The sequence below is a fragment of the Athene noctua genome, chromosome 7 (assembly GCF_965140245.1).
Source record: "Athene noctua chromosome 7, bAthNoc1.hap1.1, whole genome shotgun sequence".
Lineage (NCBI taxonomy): Eukaryota > Metazoa > Chordata > Aves > Strigiformes > Strigidae > Athene > Athene noctua.
Window position 1 is genome coordinate 23,727,746 of NC_134043.1, and position 23,671 is coordinate 23,751,416.

The following is a 23,671-nucleotide window of genomic DNA, read 5'->3' on the forward strand; positions in this document are numbered from 1 at the left end:
CTTTCTGCATTTGTCACTTTTGTTCCTGCTAGTATTTAGTGCTGGTTTTGTAGATCTCTGGTTAAGAGTTCATTGGGTATTTCTTCTTAGGTTTATTTGTGACATTTACATCCTATTTGATAACCAGGGATCACCAAGCAGTTATGAAATAATTCTTACACTGTTGAAGTTGGTGAGAATTATGCCATCACTTGGTATTTCTTAGTACATTGGATCTGCAGAGCTAAAGGAGTAAAATGTAATAAAAGTGTAGACAATTAAGCAAATATGTCTGAATACACTGATGGAGTAAGAGATTTGATTACTGAGAAGGTACCCATTTTACATAATGCTTTATCAAAGAATGCTTTATCACTTCAGTCTGAGCATGTAATAGCTGGGGCTTTTACTTGTGCTGTTGCTGAGGGATGGTTGAAGGATTATATGCTTTGAGATTACAACAGAAATTCATATGAAAACTCTCATCTTTGCAGGTTGTTTCTGTCTGATGTATTTACATACACCTGCTGTATGGAGTTGCCTTATAGAGGGTGTTGCTTCCATTTGATCTCATATGCAAAATGTACTTTGTGTAATTTTATTCTGAGAGACAGACTTTTCCTGTTGTACCAACAGAATGTGGATTTTTCTGCCTTTTAACCTTTCTGAAGAATTACTTGATATGACTTCAGAAAATGATGCATACTACCAGTCAGCCCACAAGTATTGATATTGTTGATATTGATTGTTGTCATCTTTGTACTTTAAAATTATGTAAAGGTGTGAGACAGGAAATCCTGAAAATGCTTCAAGCACTAGCAATGGTAGGAATACAGATTTTACTAGCATAAGAATTCTCTAAGGGATTGATTTTACATGGGCATCTGTACTGTTAATCCAAGTATCATTACAGAATAGTAGGTGAGTTATCTTTCCTGGTATCCATTAACTGGACAATGTCTTTGGATAAGAACTGAGTTAATCTGTATTGAATAAAATGTAATGAATGGTTGTGATATCCAGAAGCAGACCATGAGTTACATTTTCCCTCTTTATTTAACAAAACAATTAATACTACTAGTATGAATTTTATGCTTTTTGATGTGTGAGAAAACAATAGACCCACAAAAAGCAACCCTTGTGATGCTGTTCTGTTGCAAGTAGTTTTTGCAGGGAGATGGAGAGGTAATCTGTAACTGCCTCCTCCCCTGAGGATGAACAATGACAAAGCTTACCCTTTATGCTATATGTAAAAATAATATCAAATGTCTAGAAAGAAGTAGACTCTTGACTGTGATAGACTATTCTATCTTGTGTCCAGCTAATGAAAAGTTTTAGCATGTTTCTTCTGTCCTTGCTGTTCTTTATTTTAGTCTACATATGCCTATCTTCATTATCTGATAATGCCGTTGCCACATGTACAAATGAAAATTATTAATTTAGTATGCTAAAGAGCTTTATGCAGAAGGAAAAAGCAACTCTTACTTTGAAAGCTGTTGAAGTAATAATGAATTCTATCTTTATATGAGATGTGTTCTTTTTAAATGGACATTTTGAATGGCTTGCTTTGTGTGAGTAGAATTTGCTATAAAAGATGCCCATGTGACTGTCCCCAAAGTCAGATTTCTCAGCATGATGAAAATAAATAGAAACATATATGAAAGCTTTGATACTATAGAAAAGAAAATCTATTAATGTTCCTAGTTTAATTTTCAAACTGTAAGCAGGGCATGTGTTGCATTACTGGTCATGAACGTGCCGTCTTCTGTAGTGGGACCTTTATCTTGGCATTCTACTGCCACAGCAGTGCTCATTTATTTGCACTGGACATTAATCACATACTGCTGTGTAAGAGAAGTGGGGGGAAAATATTCTTATTTTGTTAGATACTCTGCATGGTGAAAGAGCAGCAGCATGGAAAAAGTATTTGGAATCTTAAAGCAAGATGGTGGAGCTCCATTAAGTTGTGTTTACTGTTGTTAACATTATGTAGAAAGTCATCATATTCTTAACCAAACCTGTCCAATTACACTAATTTCATTGCAATAATGGACAGTAGAATTTGCTGTGTCTGTGACAAAAGGCTCCACATACTGTATCTTCTGTCTCTTGCTGTGACCAGTACCTGCTATTTCAGAGAAGCTTGTAGAAGAGCCCTTGATGGACTGTTTGTATTGTAAAAATGGATTGTAACAGCATAGTGTACCGCATAATAAAAACCTATCATGCTTCCTTCTCAGCCGTCAAGAGTAGGACTGGTTCTGTCCCTTCTTTTGGAACGAAAATGATGTCTTTATTTAATGAGTTATTTATTTCCATTTCTCTCATTCCATTCACTCTCTCCATCTCCCCTCTGGAGAGCTATTGGTCTGTATTGTACGCTCTCCAAAGTTTTGCCTTTGCACATTTTAAATACCCATGCCAAATCTCTTGTCAATGGGTGCTGCTTTTGGAGAAACATTCCACAGCCAAGTGTATCACATGCTATGGACAAATTTACTCTGTTTTCCCCTTCAAAATATGTTTTCAGGGTTCATTCGTTGGTTCTTGTCTGTACTGCTTTCATGCCCCTTGGATGATTTCTCTATCCTCAGTATTTATATCCTTCACTGTTTGCACACTGTGGTCATGTCTATGTTATGACAAAACTTGAAAAAAAAAAAAATCACAGCTGTTCTTAATTTTTCTGAAATCCCATTATGCTTCTTCGTATGACTTCTCTGGAACATGAAATTTTATGACCCTGTCTTTCATTTATATCTGGAACATACCTAATCCAATGTTTACCATCAGTTTTAAATGCCAGAATTTATAATTGTTGAGATACCAGCATTTTGCTATTGTATTAAGAAAGACTGTCACTGTAGTTAAACTTACATAAATACCTATACAGAGCTAGAAATGATGGCAGTGGGAAGTGTGCTGTTTACTCCTGGTTATGTTCAGGATTATAGCTTCCTAGACTAGCTCTAGGTAAATGATATCTCCATTGAATTTTTCCGAATGGATCTTTTCCTCAGCATTGCTAATTCCCTAGAGTCTTATGTATTATATTTATTTTTTGTCCAATGTTTTTATCTTCTCCTTCTCTAGTGTTTTCATGTTATCCAGTTGTTTATCCTCCCTTTGAGATTATGAATAAAAAAAACAAAATCAGAACCCACCCCTTTAGTACTCTTTTAGACACCTTTTAATGTGTTGCCATGTTTCATTATCTTTTGTTTGCAGTCATTTAGCCACTTGTTAATTTTCATGACAGTGCTTCTACCCAAGGCATTTTCAGATTTTTTAAGGTGAGCTAGGACTATTAAATAATTTACTGGTATCCAAATATGTGACAGCTACTGCATTTCTTTCTTCTACTACTTTAGTGATTAAAATCAAAAACCAACAGCAACCCACATGTAAAGCCTTCAACTTTGGTTAAAACACTTTAGCTGCTTTATAGATTTGTTTCTGCTAACTATGAGTAGGGCTCTCTGATCTAACTATAGTAATGTTTACTGCTCAATTCTTGAAAAGTAATTTCCAGGTGGTTTTGGCTTTATGTTAATTGTAAAGTACCTTAGCACATGGTGCTAGATACAGCCTGGTCTGAACTAAAGTGGCTAGTGGTGGTGTAAATTATGTCATCCATGTGCACTGGATGGAAAATAGTGGAAAATTACTGCAGTTCTGGTATTGTAAAGGTTTACAGAATAAATTGTGAATTCCACTCTCAAATGAAAGAAGAAAAAGTGTATTAGAGAATAAAGTATTGACAAGACTATACAGTTCCAATTATTTTTCTCTCTTACCTGATTTCGTTCCTCTCCTGATTTATTCCTAGCTGTCCCAGGAAAAAATTCACCACAGCATGAACTGGTGCAACCTGCATTCCATTATTTTGGCACATCTGCTAACATTTAAATTAAGGTTTTTATTGGTGCTGCCTCACAATGACCTCTTATGATTATTGTTCTGCTACATTTGCCCCTCTACCAATATTGGCATCATTAAATAAATCAAAAACAGAAAGTCTGAACGATCTCTTGTCTCAGTGAATACTGTTGGTTACTCTGTAATATGATAAAGTATTTATTTCCACATGTTGCAGATGTGTTCTGGTATTTGTGGAGTATCCCTTTGTGCCCATGTTGCAAGAAAGTGTGGAAGAAGGAATGACCCCAAGTTCACCTCCAACTTCACCTTTTTGCTTCATGTCACGTTTTGTTCTCCAATCAAAAATTGCCTGGCTAACTGTTTAGTAGCAGCTAATCAAGGTCAGGAAGACAAAGCAGAAATTCAATAATTATACACTGTATTTTCCAGAAGCTGCAACATGCAAAGTATGCACAGTTGGTTTCAATGACTAGCAGAAATTATTTCCAATCTCCTTGTATGCAGGATTTCTGTAAATATTCAAATGAAAGTATCCTAAGCAACTTCATTCTGTTTTCAGAATGAAATTGCTCATCAGAAGTTTGATTATTAATGATATGCTCATTCCTTTGACACAACTGAAACAAATAGTTCTTGTTTCTGTGCCTGCTCAACAAACCTGACGCTCTTTGGCAGCCTGACGATTACTCACTTATGTTCTCACAGTGCCTTTGATTTCCAAAATCATAATGTTAAACAACCATAGCTCATTTGTCAAGAAATTTTTAGTACCAGGTCCATCTCCTTTTTGGACTCCTGGCTTTTTACTAGTGCATGATTATCTTTACTTTTTGCAGCACACTTCTTTGAGAAAACTGCCTATACTAGTCTTACTGATTGAGATTAGAGGGAGGTGCTAGGAACTAGAACGTTATAAAAGCTTTTCTGCACAGAAAACTGAAAAAAATGCACTAAGTATCATGAGTTCTTGTAAACAAATCCAGGCTTGTTAAAAACAAAGAAAAATGTGAAAAGAATCTCCCACTGAAAAGAATCAGTGTAGTTAGCATGTCTAGATTTACTTAATCCAAACTTAGTTGCAGGTGGAGGTTATAATACCTAATGAACAACTCTGTTCTAATGATGATCTCTGAATAAGAAACCTGTCCCACATTCACTGTATGTAATGTTACCTCTTTACCTAGGAGAGCTGTCTATGTTTGCCAAAACGATTTTTCCCTCTTCACCCAAGTTGGGTTTTGTCCTTCTCTAATATTTTTTCTAAGTGTGGTCTAAAATGTATCTTACAATGGTGTTTACACATGGGCTTTCTGAAGCTTAACATCTTTTCTTTGAGGCCGTATCTGTCCGTTGGGCAGGTGCACTGCTCTCAATTGAAGAACCTATTTCATCTGGCTGGGTTTGAAGACTTTAAAGCTAAGTTTATCTGTCTTGGTTATTAAATATACATTTAATGATAGATGCAGCATGCCAAAGATTCTTTAAGGGAAAGCAAGGAATAAAACACAATATGTTGCCATGCAGTAAGACAGTTTATAACTGTCATCCTTTATTATTTCTTCAACCTGTAGTCTGATCTGATGTGGGAAGTGGGAGAGGACATTTCACAACACTGACACTAAAATGCAAGCAGACATATAGAGACATTTTGAGAAAAGTGAGAAATTCAACTTAATTGTAACATTGTTGTTCTAAGGAAGAACATGAGGCTGACTGTTAGCTATTTGGAAGGATAAGATTTAGGCTTGTGCTTTCTCTCTATTCAGCTTCTTCCAGTGATTCTCAGTACCATGTTGTTTGGCAGGTGGGTTCTGTAGCCTGTGGGACAGCATATAATCTCATCTATTTTGTTCTTAGTTGATCCTTGCCGCTTATGTAGCCCATTGTGGCCTGTGCAATTTACAGCTAGTAGATTCCCCTGGTTTTTAGGGATCTCTGTATTACAAATCCCATCTCAACTTTTATTTTGAAAGAATGGTCCCTGTTTTTCTTGCAGAGTTTTTCTTGTTTTTCCCTGCTCTTTTTCTTGCAGAGGGAGCCTCGAAACGTAAACTGGATACCTGGGGTTAAACTGTTCCTACTGATTCATTTTCACTACACATTATTGATTAGTTGGTCTTCTATTCACTAAATTCAGGTCTATACTAAAATTTTGCTGGCAGGGTTGGGGGAAAATGTCACAGTGTTAGGTTGGGAAAACAGGGGGTTTGTTATCCTAATGGGTGACTGGTGTAAGAAATAGTTGCAAAAGAGCTTTTGCTGGCATAAATTGTATTATCCCTAGAATGATTTGCTGACTGAGGTTAAGATGTAAGGCAAACTCTGAGTTGGCCTTTTGAAACTTGTAGTATATTCCATTAATTTTTCCATGTCATGGCAGTGCTCCATGGGAGGAAGCTCTTCACTGATTAGATAGACAACCCGTAAATTCCTTTGTTTTACCCATGGAAAGCCTAAGATATGCCAGCTCAGGTCATGTAAACCTGTCTCATGAAAATCATAAGTCTTCTTGCAATTTTGATCAAGGCATTTAATTTCACCCCCTTGCTTTCTCCATTTACAAAGTGAGAAGACAGCGTACTGGTTTCATGAAAGCTTTTTGGTGGTTGTTGATTGGCTGAACAAGTATCATGGGCAACACTTGAACACACAGACTCTCAACTGAAAAGATTGCCCTTTGCTGTCTTGGGGTCTCAGCACACGCAGCTAGGTGCCCCTTCTGTGATGGGACTCTTACTGTGGCTTAAAAATTCTGTACGTTTTTTTGTGTGTATAGTTTTTGCTAGGTTTGTAAAATGTCAAATATTAGATTGAGACTGGGAGGAAGAATTTTTACAAATTAGTTACTTGCAAAAATAAGCACTCTGATATCTTATCTGTGGTTTTGAGAACTTGCATTTTTTTTAGCTGCATGTATTTATTTGCTTGAAATTAAAGTGGACTTGGAATCAATAATAAATCAGAAATACATCTAAAAGTCTGCTTTTTAAATAATATTTTTTCCTGAGCAACACCGGCTTTGCAAATCATTGTTTTGTTCATTCCTTTTTTTTCCCCAATTAGCTCTCCTCCCTTTTAGTAAGGTTTTAATGTGGGTTTTTTTCATTAGAGAAGTCATATTTAATTAAAAGTTACTTGCATGTTTTCAATTATAGATGATAATTTGTTTGACTTTACACTCTCAATTGCCTTGAGTAATTTCCTGTAGAAATACATATAATCCATTTGCATGTTTGAAGTATTAGTGTGTCATTTGCATAGCCTATGTGTAACACTTAAGCAAACCACTGGGGTTTAGGAAGGACAGATGATGCTTTTTAGTGCCAAACAGTGGTACAACGGCTATTCTTTATTCTCCCTGCTGAACAGATATGGAACCAACTTTGTTGAGAGAACTGGAAATTATGTTATCAAACCAACATGTTGTTTCAGTAAATAATTGGGAGTTAAGCAAGTGGGCCAGCAGTAATGTTATATTCATATTTTTGCTTGACATAAGTCAGTGCAGATTGATATTGATTCTTACTTCATGGCCTCAAGCAGAAAAAATACATATTAACACATCCCAGTTGGTGTATGTCAGAATTCCATCACAGATAGAGCTGTTATAGTCTTTATCTGCTGGAGATGAGATGGTAGGAGGTTTAAATTTTATTGCAAAAATCTATTAAAACCACAGTTTGTTTTGTCTACTAAAATAAATTCTGTGGTAAGTCCTTGAGTAGAACATAGTATATATGGTTCTGCTCACCCACATTTAGAAGAGATGAACTCAAACTGGGATAGGTGCCGAGGACTACCATGGTAAGGGACATGGAGTGTCTCTTTTATGTGATAAGACTAAATGAGAACATCTTGGTTAATCTGTTGATGTGAATGCTGATAGGGAGTATCATTGCTGTCTATAAATATGTAAGACCACTGTTCAGGGGAAATAAACTAAAACGACAGTGCTGCTCGGGAGCAGGTGGTTACTAATGCAGCTTGAATGTACACTAGAAGTTTCTAACCATCAGAGCACTGAGGTTCCAAAACAAACTTCTAATGGGGGTCTGGGGGCAAAAATGAAGTTGAATTCTATTTTTTAGAGTAATTTTCTATATGTAGCTGCAATAACAGCTCTAATGCTATTGCTACACCAGATTGTTGTATTTTGGCTAAATACTGTTTTCCTAGTACATCAAAGACCCAAATGAAACTGTGATGTCCAAATTTTGTTTCAGTTCTTAGTGAAAAATTGTCCTTACAGCTGATACTGCTTTTAGAATTGACAGCACTTTTCACTTTTGCTTGCCACATCCATGTCACGCTCCTTTTTGTTGGTGGAAGACAGTTAGGAAGGTCAGCTTCGTTCTGTCCCCTCTCTAATTTAGTACCTCTTGAATTCTTTTTTGGTACTGAAGCATGTTTCTTCAGAGAGGGAGAGGAGAACTCCTAGCTGGAGCACTGCTAGTAGAGTCAAGCTGTTTCTTTAGGACACTGTCCTGGGCAATGAGAGTTGGGAATTTGAATCTCATTCCCCAGAGAAGGCAACTGAAGGTAGAGTTACTGCTCTTTCGGTGAGTCCGGTCCTGAGGAGGATTCAAAGTCAGAAGGAAACGCAGCACCACACCTCCATCTCTCTTGAAATAGAGTTCTTTGAATGTCTGGTGGTAGGCACCTATCATCCGGGGGGACTGCTCAAATTCAGTCATAAAATGATTACTCAGCATTTGCAAGGAGCTGCCTGAGGGCTGGGAGGGCATGGGATTGAAGTTGGATCAGCTCCTCAGTGTTTTTGTTTAGCCCGCTGCTGGCAGCTCAGCATTTGGGATGCTTTGGAACTTTTTTTTCAGGTACCTTTCCTCAGGAGATTCTCATTCTAGCTTGTGACTGCCCTTCTGCAGTCACCTGTTTCATTCCTTATCAACAACACACAAAAAGAGGTGGAAAGTTGGGGAAGCCTGAAGAAGTCATGTGCAGTCCCACACCTAGATCTAAAACTGCCTTTGTAACAATTCTGTGCTGATGAGCATGCTTAGGTCTTTGCTACATTCTGTTCCCAAGGTTGCTGTGCTCTTGTGGCAGGTGTAAAAATAAGTACATGTAAAATCCAGAAAACACTTCAAAATGGATGTTGCCACATTTTGCCACAGTAGACTTTCACATCAGAGCAAAAATAGCCCCACTTTTTTTAGGGTTTATTATAAACTAATGAGTTAATTCTATTCCTTCTTTCTTTCCTGGTTTCCTCTTTAGGGTAAGACACTCCATGTAATGTTTTTCTAAAATGAATGCTGATAATAGACAGAGAATAGGTCTTTATGAATGGCTGAAATTTTTCTGCTATTCAAATATTATGAATGTTTAAGTGGCACATATTTCTTGTTCAGTATTCAGGTATTGCATTTGTTTCTTAAAAACAGAGAGGGATGCTTATCTTCTGTGATCAGAAAGAGTAACAGCTAGGAACAGCAGTGATGTGAATCATTTTGACAGTGAGCAAACTTGTCAGAATGTTCACATTTTCAAGACTAGATGGTCTAAGACATCAATTTTTTCCTAAATATTTTTCAAAGTCCTAATGAAAATTTAAACAGCTGTATCTTATGGTGCCTTGAATTGAAGAGATCATGAATTAACAATTGCATTTTACTGCTAAAATACTATTTGTTTACTGGAAAGTCAAAATACTAACAACAAGGTTTAGTCATGTTCTTTGTGATATTTTTAATAGCTGAATTCAACAATCCCATAGTGTAAAACATGTCGATCCTAAGGAGAAAAGAGAGAATTAGTAATGAACACATACACAGTAAGGCTCAGAAATAATTTTTAACCAAATTAATTTATATGTTAAATACCCTTAACATATAAGGTACTTAGCTTGCTTTTTTTTCATAAGCCTTGTTTGCATTAATTAATTTCACATTGTCCAGTTCTTTGGGATAAACTAGAATTTCACTGCATGCATATAATACCTTTCTGTTACAAAGTGAAAATCCCATAGTTTTGGATTAATATTGGTGTATTACAGCTGTCTTTTGCCTAGGGCCATCTGCATAGGAGAATATTCCTTTAACAGAATAAATCACAAAAATACTATAGCAGACTTATTGGAACCATTCTTCTGTTTCTCTGACTACTGTTCTTGCCAAAGATACTAAAAAAAGAGGCACAGTAGATAAAAACATGGTATTTGTGTGAGACTACCTGCTTTGCAGTGGTTTCAGAAAGAAAAAAAAAAATTGTGCTACATTCACTGGCTCTTTAATTCGGATTGCCAATGATAATGCAGAGTCTACCGCTAAAGAAAGGTAGGATGCAGAAGCAGAAACATTAGTGCTAATCTGCTGCAGAAGGACTAGATAAATCAGCACAGCTCTCATACATCACTAAGAGAGAAGCTGATTGCAACTTGACCATGTGCCTAAGTGGTCACATCAGCAACAAGAACCGAGCATGGATAAAAAACCTAAAATGTACCCTTAGGGCTACTTGCTGTGCAGGACCTATAATAACACATCAATGTAAGTTTGAGATTTCTTTATTTTTTTGTTTCATTCTGTTGTAATTATTGTTGTTTACAAGATTATATTTTTATTTTGCATAGATTTTAGGGGAAATATAATGGAGTGGAGTATAATACTGAGCAGATAATAGTTTGATACTGTTTATGTCTGTGAATAATAATGGGCTTTATTACTGTGTATCTCAACATAGTTCTTTCTTTGAAGATGTTTTAATATTTAATCCTAACAGTCATGTTTCAGAAATAGAGTAAGGTTTGGGGTGAGATGATAGTAAGATCTCTCTTCTTCATTTCTGTCATCTTACATTTCAAAAGGGTTTGAAAGACAGAATGCCACAAATAAATATATATATTACTCTACTGTGAGAATTTTTGCATGTTTTTATTCTTTCTGTTAAGAAAAATGCTCATAAAGAGGGATTTCTCTGGACCTTTTTATTCCTGAATTAAGTGCAGATGGTAATTTTCCTACAATTTTTAAAATTTGTGCAATTGTTTAATTTAATGTCACTTAAGCATCTGCAAAAAGGGGAGGCAGGAATAAGATGGAAACTGAATAAGCATTGATTGCTTGTCTGAAAATTAAATTTTAAAAGTTTTTGCAGTAAATCTGATTTCAGTTCATTTTTTACTAAATTAAATTATCATATTTAAATTGAGGCTACTATACAGCAAACAATGTGTGAAACTATCCTGGATAGCACACATTTCCTGCTGTATCAGACTATAAAGATGTTGATTGTAGCTATCCAGGAATACCCTAATTGTAGAATTCAGAGCAGCATGTTTAAATAATGCATGGGAAAATAAAAAGGAAAGGTGGAATTCTACAGTTCAGATGTTAAGGTGATGTTTTGTTCAAAGAGAAAAAATGTATAGCAAAAGCTATCGATGTGGAATCTCTCTCATGGCTTTAGGTAAGGAGGTAGGGAAACCCAAGACAGGTCTTGCTGTGCAGCCTGAAAGTGGGGGAAATTCAGGAGGACTTTAAAAAAAACCCCAAACTAATAAAGCTTTATGTCTTCACTTATTTTTAGTGAAAGATAGGGGCTTCAAGCAAGCAAATTTATGAAATATGAAAAAGGAGGAGTGAAGGATGCTTCAGTGATAGGAACTTGATATCAAGTTAAGTGTAAAGATACAGAAGAACAGCCATTTATTTTATAGGGTTGTAGCTGTGGCCAAATATAATAACAGGAGGCTTAAAAACAGAAGCAGTCTGCATGTGTTTAGTCTACAAATGGATTATTTTTGTGGCAACTGAGAAATATAAGGATAATTGCATGGCTTCACAGAGATAGAATACTCAGAATGTGGGCCAGTTTCAGGTCTTGAGACACACATATTTTGTGTAGGTCTTGGCCAAAACAAAAGCTACGATTTAACTATTAATAGTTGCAACTTCACTTCGCGAATGATAGATGAGAATGGAGAAAGTCTTTATGGCAAAAAGGATGCTCATTCTTCGCAACAGAATAAATAACCAACCTGGGCAACTGACAGATGAAATATGGACCAAGTGGAGAGTTTATTTTTCTACAAAATATGCATATGCATAATCACACAAGCTCTCAGCCCCTGAAGCTGAGGTCCCATTGGGAACACATACCTTTTACAGTCTGACTTACAAAATAATAAACACAAGAAGAGAAGAAAGCTGTATGGCAACAGGAAGCAAAGAGGACTGGTGATTTCTTTGATGTTACTTCTGTACTAATGTACCCAATGTGGTATTAAGTTGTAAACTCCATGGCAAAGATTCCTGTATTTTTGTTCTGTGAAATATTCTCTTTTCATGTATGACACAATAATCTAATCAATCTGGCTCCTCTTAATGGAGTCGGGCTTCTGTTGGTAAAATAAAGGCATCTCTTTTTTTCTATGATATGTGTTTGTTGGAATAGCAGGAGATTATTCTGGTTTACAAAGATAATGAAACAAGTAAGTAGTTTTCCTTTTCTTGTAGCTGGACACAGTTTGTAAAGATTCCTACCAAAGTTATTTTCAGCAGTTAAAGTGCTATGTCTGCTAAGATAGTCTACAGTTAATGTTCATATTGTGATCTTAAAACAAACATTTGCTTTGGTGTGTTTCTGTGAAGTTTCATAATGCAGTCACAGTGCTAAATGAGTTGTATTGCTTGTGACAAAACTGGGCTTAGGTTACTGCTTCTTTTAAGTTTCCTTTTTAGTTAATGAGACAAAAGTTTACTGAGTGCCTTTTGTAGGCTGAATTTGGTCTTGGATGCAGTTTCCATTAGTCAAAACAAGGCACATCCTCTGGAGTGAAATTCTGAGTTTATCTGTTTATTATGCTGAGTGTTCACCTGTTATCTGTAAGCACTAGACTCCAACCTGGTCTTCATTTCCACCTTCAGTTTAGTCAATAAATTTATGCTAATGAAGTTAGTACTTTAGATAAAAGTGTGCTAATGGACACTATCCCTGCAGGGGGCTCACTGATGCCAATTATTCAATGTATATTGAATGTATATTGAATTTGCTTATACCTATGATATTCAGGCAAATGACATACAAAATATTCTTGCTTCCATTGAGCTTAATGGGAAAGTTCCCATTAACCAAGATAACCACAGCAGGGCCTGAAACCCTAAAGCAGCGTGAGCCCTGTGGTGGTATCTCAAATGAAAGGCTGTCTTGAGAAAAATACCTGAACATAATCATAGGAGTTCAAATTGTTTTGATTAAATAGCTTTTCTTCTAGTTTTTTGTCTACAAAACAGTACATCTTCCACTTGAATCTGGAAGTCTGGCCTCTACTATCTCTGTGATGGTCGCTAAAGAAAACTATATTGCCTCAAGAAGGAGCCCATCGAGTTCAGTGATACCAAATGAGAGAGTGTACTGCAGTATTATTGCAATGAGTATGTTGCATTCTCATCCTGAAGTTTACCAGTTCTGCAGGCCAGGACAAGGAGTGACGTGGCTTTCCTTCTTCCTGCTCCTCCTTGTCCTTTCTGGGCTCTAGTCACTTCTGATAAAAGGAGGCACCATTTTGCAACTATCCCAAGAGACCTAAGCACTGTAGATCTTTGAAGTATGAAAGAAAAGCTCCCATCTTGCTTTACGCATGCAGGCCTAAAAGCTCATTGATTTCTTCCATGAGTTCAATAATCACTAATCCATCCGCTGTCTGGAATACTCTGTAGCACAACCAACGTCTGGCATAAAATGTTAACTCTCAAGCTACAGTGTATAAAGTAGCCACAGATCAACTCATCTACTTTCACAGCATCAGTTACCACCTGAAGTAGGCTTAGAAAATTGTGATAAATGACTTTGCCCTCAGACAGCTTGCACATGCTGTGTAGAGAATACACGTGGTAACTATCTCAACAAAGTGAGCTCTTATCCAAGTACCATTTTTTTCTAGGAAAACACTGAATCTCTGGAAGGGGCAAGAGAATTTTACATGTAAATTGAATATGAAAAAAATAGTATCAATTACACTTCAAGAAAAACAAACTATAACTTGATTGGGTCCTGTAACCAAATCTTGGAACCTGTGTTGAAAACCATTGAACATTTATAAGCTATTATGGAAGAAGATCATACCTGGAAAGGAATTTCCTTGGTATCTCTCCTAGCTTTCAGATAGCTTTCCCAGCCTTGCTAAATGATGTCTCTGAAGCAGATTTCTTCCAGAACACAGTGGACGGCATGGTATCAGACTCGTCTGGGGCACACATAATGGTGATCTCAAGATAGCTCCTAAGGACAACCACTTGTCTGATCTTTCAGTCTTGTTTAAGTCTAAGGGAGACTTAAAATGAAAATATGTTAAAAAAGGGATTGATGTCTGTAACTCTGCTATTCAGTTAAAATCATAAGACTCCTAATTAGCGTGAGAATGTCTCATGAAATTTTGTGAAGCTTTTAACAATTTTTGTTACCTCTCTGTTATTATCCTGGAAAGTAAATAGTTACATATTGGATAACCATATGGATGATGTGTTAGTGTATTTTAAGAAGATTGCTCAGATGGCTCAGAGCCCATAATGGCAATGCCAGGATTTTTATGCACTGAAAATCTAAACAAATAGCTAAAAGATGGAGGGAGCAATCACTGAAAGGAAGAGTGAGCAATAAAATGTAGAATTCACCTTTAGCATAGGTGACAGAATTCAAGGCCATGGGAGAAGTATAGTGTGACTTCTGGTACTACACTTGGGCCACGTCCCAATTAGCTTTCCAGTTTGAGCTGAAGGAGCAGTGTGGGTGGTTGTTCCTTGTTTCCAGTCACAGTACTAGGCTGCCAATCCTCTTTTTAAAACTCAGTGTTCCTGCCTCTGTATTGTATTTCCTCAGTGACTCCAGCTGAACTTCCCAGCAGAAAGAGCGGAGACTCAGTTTGCACTTGTCACCACAAGTCCATACAGACCCCATTTCTCAACTTACCAGCATAACAACTTCTTGTGATAACAAGGCCATTCAATAACCTGGCATTATTTTCCTTGGACAGATGATGAGTGGTGGGAGGAAGGAAGGAGGCAGAAAGAAAGGTGTGAGGAATAATGCAAAATTCTTGAGGGACTAAGCAATTCCTTCAGGGAGGTGTGTCTCAACATTTTTGTTCAGTGCTTGAACAGTACTTGCACAATATATACATTTTCAATTTGTTCAAGTGAAAAAGGACCCTGTAATCCAAGTCCAGTCATTGCTTTGTATATGTAAGCTCACCAAAGGAAAGGAACTGTTTGAAACACTGACACTTTCATATTTTAGTCAGGATTTATCATGATCTCTAAAGCACATAATTCTCATAACGGGAAAGCTTCAGATGTTTTAAACCCTGGCAATTTTTCATCCAGCAAAGAGATTTGAGAAATACCCAGGCAGCAAACCTTCTCTCAGATGAGACAGAGTGGGCTGTTTTATATCAGGAGCTGCATTTCCTACTTTGCTTCCTCTGCCAGAAATTCTCTTGCCAGAAACTCTGTCATTTCAGCTTTTATTTGTTTTTGAAGGGAAGGAAGTTAACCATCCCAGTAACATCACCATCACTACAACAACAAAATCTGCAGACAGTGAAACGCTATGGAAAACTGATAATTACACACAGAAGCGTAATTTCCCCAGGGCAATGATAAGCAGTGATAAAATTGCCAGCTCAGTTTTACAGTGGGGAGATACTTCAGTACAGATCTATGCCTTAATATTAAAGTAATCTGTGGACAATTCTGAAATAATAGGTGGGCAGCTATGTTTCATTTATGTCTGTTTACTACTTTTGCTGTATTGCTACATATACAATTAACTGTTACAGCCAGTACCATGTTCTGCTACTGGATCTGTGTCTTTGAAGAAGCACACAAGCGTGGGTTAGTTACTTCTTTAGGAGCTTAAAAAAATTATATGTAATCATGAAAACTTTCATCCTTTGGCTACAGGAATGAAAATTTTGTCCTCTTTAATCTAGATATGTGTGCACAGACAATATAGGCTTCAGTGGGAAAGCTCTTGCATGTGTTTGATGGAGAATTTGACCAGGAGTAGTTGATAACTGAGAAAACGAGCTGGAAACTTAAACACACGTGAGACAGCCTATTTTATATACCATGTGATAACAGTGTTTCTGATTGCTGAGTTCTTTACATTCAAATACTCTCTACTAATATATAGCCTACTCATAGAGTAAGTGTGTATCTCAGCTTGCTGAGAGTTAGTACATAGAGCTCAGCAGTCAGACCTGTCTCAGTTTCATTTGTTGCTTGTCATGTAAAGAATTATCATTGTGGTAAATGGCAACATTCCAGACGGCATCTCAGTTTAATGGATTATTCTTCAGAGCAATGCTTTTCTGAGGAAGTGAATATCCAGGGCCCAGAACTGATTTAAAGGGTCTTTTTCAGTTTTGGTGAACTCACCTGAGAAGAACAGTCAACACTTTAAGCAAGTATAACTGCTGAAAGTCTGTATTTGTTGTCTACGCCAAGAGGCAGTCAGTGAATGCTTGCAAAGGGCGTATTCTGGGTGACGAATAAAAAAGCATAACTGAGGAGAGACTGTGCCAGTGATTAAAGTAACATGTGATACATCAGTGGTTTTCACTTTTTTTTTTTTTTTTTTAAAATTAAGATCTGTAGTGTGCTAATAACTTCATGGCAGTGATGACTAAAATGGTTATTATCTTTGTTGTACATTCATTATAGCCAATTTTGAAAGTGTCTAGCACCTATCCAAAAGATTCTGTGACATTTATACAGCAGTGGTGGTAGCAGCAGTAGTGGTGTGGGGTATTGTCAAAGAAGCACAGACTTCCTGAAGAAGCTGGAGCACTGGAAGACTAACAGAAAGCTGTTAATGCAATATAGCTCTCACTTCAAATATACAGAGAGCAAGTGATCAAAAATACAAGTCCACTTGCATTCTTTGTTATCTGAGAATATTCGTTCCCATTGAACATAGTCTTGAAGGCACTGATACTGCTTTCCATCCCCACTCTCCCTAATTCACTGTATTTTTACTCACATATGTATATAAAGTCCTCCACATAATCTTAAGCACAAAAATCCTGTGCAGAAAGGATTTTATGAAAAAGCTGGATGCTAATGCTTCAAAGAAGACTGACTAGAGTATCTCCTGAGATTAGTGAGTAGATGGAAGGAGTTGATTGCCTCAAGCATAGCCCAGGGCCGTTAATTCCAGCTAGTCATTAATCCCCCTGTAATGCCCTATGCTGATGCCACAGTTCCTGCTACAATACAGAAATAGAAAGCTGACTGACCTGTGGACTTTGATGGGTTATGTTATTCTTGGAATTACTGCTTATATTTCTAAATTCTCGTCACTATGGTCTTGGATAGTTTCAATTTGTAAGTTTCATGTCTTCCAGAGAGTTAATGCTTTGTTTGTTACTCACGGGAAACCTGAAGCAATGTTACTAGTATTCCATTCTGTCCTAGATTTTAAATAAATCTTGAAAACATTACAGCCTACATGAGGTATGCTCTGTGTATTGAGTCATGAGAAAGCAAAGTTGATGTAAATACTCTCTAATTAGCACACATGTTTTCATATCTAGAGAAAAGGAAAATTGAACATGTGGTTCCTTTACTCTGTGGTTGCCCTGTAAGGCAAAGTGCAGTCTAAGTTGCATTTCTTTTAGTTTTTGTTTTGTTTGTTTAAAAAAAAAGTCCTGAAATTTTAATGAATTTATTTCAATACCGCCAAAAATTGTAATAAAGTACAGACTAGTTGGAAACCATTTTAGAAGCAACTGCCATCACATGCCCTTTACACGCGTGCTCATGTACTCAGCAGTACACAATAAAAGCATTGCTGGGCAGATCTTAAAGTGCAAGAGGGAAAAGTTCCAGAGCAAGAAACAGCCCCCAGCTCCCAGCTTAGCAGATCATGTGAACACACATGACTCTAAGCAGCACAGAGTTTAGGTAGCAAACAGCAGCTGTGAGAATTTCCAGAATGCTGGACTTGCATGTTTGTTTAAATTCTCCTAAGATGTTTTTGCTCATGAAGACAGTCACTAATCTGACCTTGACATAGAGTCCTTCTTTGTCAGGGATTCCAAAGTGTTTTATAGATGCAGAGTTTTAGTACTGACATGCACATGTCAGAGGGAGAATTAACAGACTGACTGCACAATGGTTGCACAGAACTTTGGCAATGCAGAAATATGACTACAGATGGGCTTCACTACTACATTCCCTGAAAGACCATACAGCAATACTGCGTAGCAGCTCAGGTCGGAAAGTGTGGGATGCTTTACTCAGCTGAAAACATAGGTGAGTTAACAATGCTAGACTGTATGAGAACAATGGTAAACTGCTTTAAAAAGACAAGCAGCAGCAGCTGAGCTCTCTATAATTAGCATTTGTGGTGAAGACACAGATTGTATTGCTGAAATGTGAAATTCCAGCACTACATTGATTCCAAGAAAGAGGGTATGAGTTCATTTGAGGGTTGATTTAGGATAAATAACCACTTCCTACAGTGCTGTCTGTGCTCATTATTTACCCAGCTGGGCCTTGTTTACTTTGTGAATTCAGAATCGATCACAGCAGAGCGTTGGGGCATAGTAGAGCAGAAGAGGACTCTTAGGATACACTGTCTGTTGGTGTACTAAAAATGTCTGAAATTTATAGAATATCTTAATAGGAGAAGTCGTACTTAAAGTTTAGCAATGGCGGTTTGGAAGAACGTTGGGGTATGGATTTTTTTCCCCCTCCTTATAGGTGAAGTCTCATTGACCCTTGTGCCCATCTCATGCACATAGAGGGAGAAGAACCTAGAGCCAGTGTTCTTTAATTTTAGACAGACTGCTTGGCATTCTTCTCTGTTCAGTTATGTTTGCTAATTCTAACATTTCAGCACCTTTCCTTGAAAACCAGAGTTTTCAGAGTGGATGTTTTTCAAATGCTTTATGTTGTTCCTTTTCCTTCATCTGACTTTACTGTTATAGTTTGGCTTGCTGCTGTGCAGGAGAAGGAGAGATGAGGGAAGGGGGAGGTGATAACCCTCTTTGCCCTGCTTACTGTCCATTTACCCCCTTTCTACTGGCTCAAAATAAATTTTGTACTGTTTACAGAGCTGTCAGAGAAAAAGAGGGGTGGGAGGGAGGAAGAGGAGGAGAACAAAGAGAAAATGGGAGGAAACCTTTGCCCTCTGGGGTCATTGTGAGACAAATGCGCATCCATTTATCCATCTGAGAATCACTGTAATGTAAATTAGAACATGTTAGTGCATAATGATTGTACAACTGGGAGTTAGCTAATAATGTCTTAATTTCATTTCTCTGTGACCCAAGAATTCTAAAAACTGAACAAGTTAAAGGATGAATTGACTCAGCAAACTAGTCCCTCAGAGGCTGCATTTACCAGGTGAATCAGGAGAGCTGACTGAGGTGATCCTGATCTTCCACGAAGGTATGGGTGAGGCTTTATCAAGTACTCTCTATTGGCCTGAGCAGCCCTGCAGAAACCCACAGGGGATTGTGCTAGCTGGCAGAGTATGCACGGTACTGAAAAATTCATGTGGAATTAGGGGTTTGTGTCTTTATCCCAGAAACATGACAGTAGTTTCCTCTGTTATGAGTCTTTTTCTTAGCAGATCTCCTGTCTGATCATCTGTGAAGTCTGGAGTATTCCAGACTTATATCTTAAAGGTTGTTGTATAGATAGGAGTGTCTGAAACTGAAGGGAGGATGTATGGAGGTCTGCAGTACTACTACATACAGGGACAACGGGAAACCACTGGGCTAAATCCATCCAGAGATAGTAGTGGCTTCCTGCTCCCTGTCTAAAATGTTCCAGAGAGGGATAAGCAATCCTTTTGTGCTGTTTCCAGACACATATCACAGCAGTTTGACACTGACTTATTGCTATTTGAATTTATCTGGTTTTAGTTTCCATTTTCTTTGAAAGGACTTTTTTCCAAACATTTTTAAACTTCCTTCCTGATGTTTGTCTTTTTTCCAGATTCCAAAATTAGATCAAGTCACATTTCCTCATGGAACTTCTGCTGCAAGGAGGCATTGAGCTTTTGCAGCCCCTAGTCTGAAGGTGCCTGCTCCAGTGGATGACCTGCACTGTCATGCACGCTATCCAAAAACAATTGGACAATGGCAAACTTTAAAAGTTAATGCATGTCCTGATTACTGTCCATCCCCCTCAGCCTGTGCTTTCTGACTCTTGCTTGATGTCGCTGAGTCCTATATTTTGAAGGTACTATTTAATCCATGACTTGCCTGCTGCATTCTTGTTTGACCTGTTAACTGTTAAAGCAAAAAAGTTATTTTAAGAATGAGCTTGTCAAAGAGAGCGTATCTCCTCCCTTCAAAGACCTTTAAGGATTAATATTTGATTAAAATCTGACTGCAGCATTAAAATGGGTGCCCTGTGTCTTTTTGTAAATGAACAACTAGCAAACTTGTGGACTGTCTAGTTTTTAATTGCAAATTATTCAGTGAATGCTACAGGGGGAATTGCAGGGGAGGGTGAGGATTTAGTTGATTTTTAGGTAAATTCATTGCTGCTTTCATTACTAGAGATTGTCTGAAGATTACTAAATGCCCAGATGCCTCCATAGATTCAGTTCAAATTTTCTTTCTGGAAGTGAAGAAGAGGACATGCTCTAAAACATGGAATAAAGCTCTGGGTCCTTGGGCAGCCCCACATCAAAACAAGGAGGTTAGGTTTGTGGTTATCTTAACAGTGGCTATATGTATGACCCATGCAGCTTCTGCAGCATTCTTTTTTCCTGCTTCTGTTTGCCTGCTGCTTTCTTTATGACTTCCATGAATGGCTGCTGATAAAACCTGCTCTCAAAAGGGCTTAGAGACCAAATACCTGCCTGTTTTAATAGTCTGATGTATCAGAAGGACAGCCAAGTCTTTAGATATGATTATACACTCTACTGAAGACTCTAGAACAGTCAGTACAGAGAGGGAATATAATGGGTAGACTTATTGTACCGTTACCTAGAAACACTAGTGGAACTCTTAAAACTGTTATCGGTCTACTGGAAAATACTGTGGAAGGGTGTATCAGGACAAGGAAAGAAACATAGCTTGAATCTGTTTAATTTTATTTTGAGTTTGAAAGTCTTGCTAGCACTTTGTAAAGAGAAGAGGCTGTCCCATTTGATATGAGTTCAGTGTTGCTCTTTGCTTGTGTAAGTAATGTAATCCAACGTAACAGCTCACGAGAACTAAGATAACACACAAAGGGCTCCAGAAACAGTCTCTTTGAGTATGTGTCATGCTGGGTCAGTGTGGGGCTCCTGCAAAGGTCTTTGACTAATTTTCCTTTCTTGATAGTTGGCTGCTGACTTCTTAGTAGAAACATCAGAAACTATTTTAAAATGAAAGAACAAAGCCTGAAGGAGTACTGTTATTTCCAAGGTACTCTACTTCAAACCATATAGTTTGATAGAAGTGAGATAATGTGGGCAACATCCAGTACCTAGATTCTCCCTGCCCTGTGGACAGGCCAAGGAGTAGTGGTCCCAGCTGGAGTCAGAGATTTCTTTCACATCCTCCATGATCTGGAAGACAGACAGCTGGGAATAGACAGTTGGAAATAGTTGGCCAATCTGGATATTCATCTTTGTACAGTTGGAAACAATGAGATGTTGCATGCAAATTCGGGATGCATGGGAGTCAACTGTTGGTTTAGATTTAGCTTTTCTTTCAGTGGAAAAGTAGGCCATTACTGTTAATGAGAAGAAAGATTATACAAATAGATCTTGAATTACCTTCAATGTCTGGTCTTGGGCAGAAGAATGTGGCTATTTTCTCATGTTACAAAGAGGCAAGTATTATTTCAAGGTTTGCCTTGCCCCTTTCTGGCTATTCTTTCTTGGATCTGCAGCAGTTTCTTAAAGACCCAAACCTGTTCACTGATCCCTGTTTGCAGCAGGGTCCCTTCCCCAGTCTTTGCAGACCTGGCCAAGAAGATGACATGTTGGGTACAGGAGTAGGAGCCAGCAGCTGGCAGAGCATAGGCCATTGTTACACTGAATGCTTTGTATTGTCAAATCATGGCCAGGAGCCATGGGCTGCATGGAGATGTGAGAAGGGGTTGGATGTAATCTGGATTCACACTCGTTGTTCAGAAAGGGAATTCCATCAAAAGAGATCTTTCAGCAGAGTAACATCATGTGTTGCCTCTCAGTATCATCAGTGTCTGCGACAAATTTTTAAAGCTGAGAATATAGGTAATTAGATGCTGATTAATAGACTGCAGGAAGAATGGAAGAGGGCGTGAGAAGGTTGCAAGAGGGTAGTATTGGATAGATACATCCATTACTGACTTGAACTCCTTGAAGAGTACGTTAGATGGAGTTGTACCTGAATGGTAGCTTAGCATTTGAGATCTTTGTTGAAGTAGGCCTTACTATGTTAGGGGAAAAAGAACATTTTCAAAAATATTTTGTTACAACATTTATTTATAGTTTCAAGGTTTAAAAAGGTGCAGCTGCAATAACTTCGATAGCTAACATGGAAGTCTCAGTGGGTTCATTTCAAGGTGCACTCCTTTTTTACGACTCCCTGATTTTAGCCAGTTGCTTTGGTTTTACTAATATTGGTGTTTCTGTCACTTCTTAAGAGGACACTGAAGAGCCAGGAATGGGTTTTCCAGCAGTCTGCAAGATACATTTTGAAACATCACAGAAAGGTTTTGAATCTGGGCTGGCCTTACTGTTGGTAGCAATGCCCCAAACATTGGGCTGTCATCATCTTTGTAGGGCTTCTCCTAGAAATTTCTATGGTTGGTCACATGGCCTGGTAATGAGACATATGCAATAGTACTTCATTCTCTTTAACATTATCAGTTTGAACTCAATACCAGCTACATGTATCATGTACCCTTGTAATTTACGTTGTAATGGTGTGAAACACAGTAATAGTTCAGTGAAAATGTATTTAGAAGAAAATGCCCATAGTAGATTAAATTGCTAGTCTAACCAAAATGTTTAGACTCCAGATATCTTGTGCTGAATTTGAACAGAGTGGAGGCCTGTGGATAATATATAGTCCCTGTAATGCTGCTGGACAAGAATTTTTTTTAGTCATAGTGGAATTGTAATTAAAATTCCTACTGGTCTTTCACTGATGGTCCTGGATGTCCTCTGTGCAGAATGCCTCTGAAATGTAGTTTATCACAACAGAGTTTCTCCAGGTTTCCCCCAGCTTACTCACAATGGGAAAAGGTTTTCCAAGATAAACAGGAGAGCTTTGTTAATCCCTAGTTGTTCTTGCACCCAAGCTCCTGGTTTTTGTGCCAGCATACTTGCCTACCCTTACTCATCTTTGCCTACCCATATTCATCTCTTGGGGAGACAGTGCTGGCTTACCAGACTGGAGTTGCCCTGAACAACCAGCATAATGGTTCAAATTAGGACTGCTGTTTTCAGAAGCTGCCTCTGACATTAAAGGAAACAGAACTGGCCCAGTGCTTACTGCTTTGGAAAAGCCATCTTCTTTGGAAAAAGCATTTTAATTCTGAATAAAACACTTGGTTGCCTTTTAGCTCATGAATAGTGCTTTATTCCACTTCAATAAATATCAGTACTGACAAGTAACCACATCATGTCGTGACTTTACGTAAGTGCATGGCTGTGTTCCAAGTTAATTTTGTCTATTATTTCAACAAATGCGTAGGACAAGTTTTTGTAGATATTTGATTTCTAGCTCGTGCTTTTGCAGACAGGGGCTGTAAAACAACCTGAAAATTATCTAGGTTTCATGACTAGTTCTGGCTTCAGATACTGACAGTATCTCAGGTACTTCCTTCCCAGACTCCTCCTGAAGAGTTTG

General features: G+C 37.8%; 1 protein-coding gene across 5 annotated transcripts in view; it reads left to right on the plus strand.

The window, feature by feature from the left end:
- RAPGEF4 (Rap guanine nucleotide exchange factor 4) overlaps positions 1-23,671 on the plus strand; it is a 157,340-nt gene that overhangs the window by 33,448 nt on the left and 100,221 nt on the right. The window contains exon 1 of one of the 5 annotated variants that reach the window (XM_074910258.1): positions 10,173-10,370. The exons of the other annotated variants lie outside the window; for them this stretch is intronic. The gene's annotated coding sequence lies outside the window, so the exon portion shown is untranslated. Of the gene's footprint in view, positions 1-10,172; positions 10,371-23,671 lie in introns of those variants that run through there. 5 annotated transcript variants of the gene reach the window in all.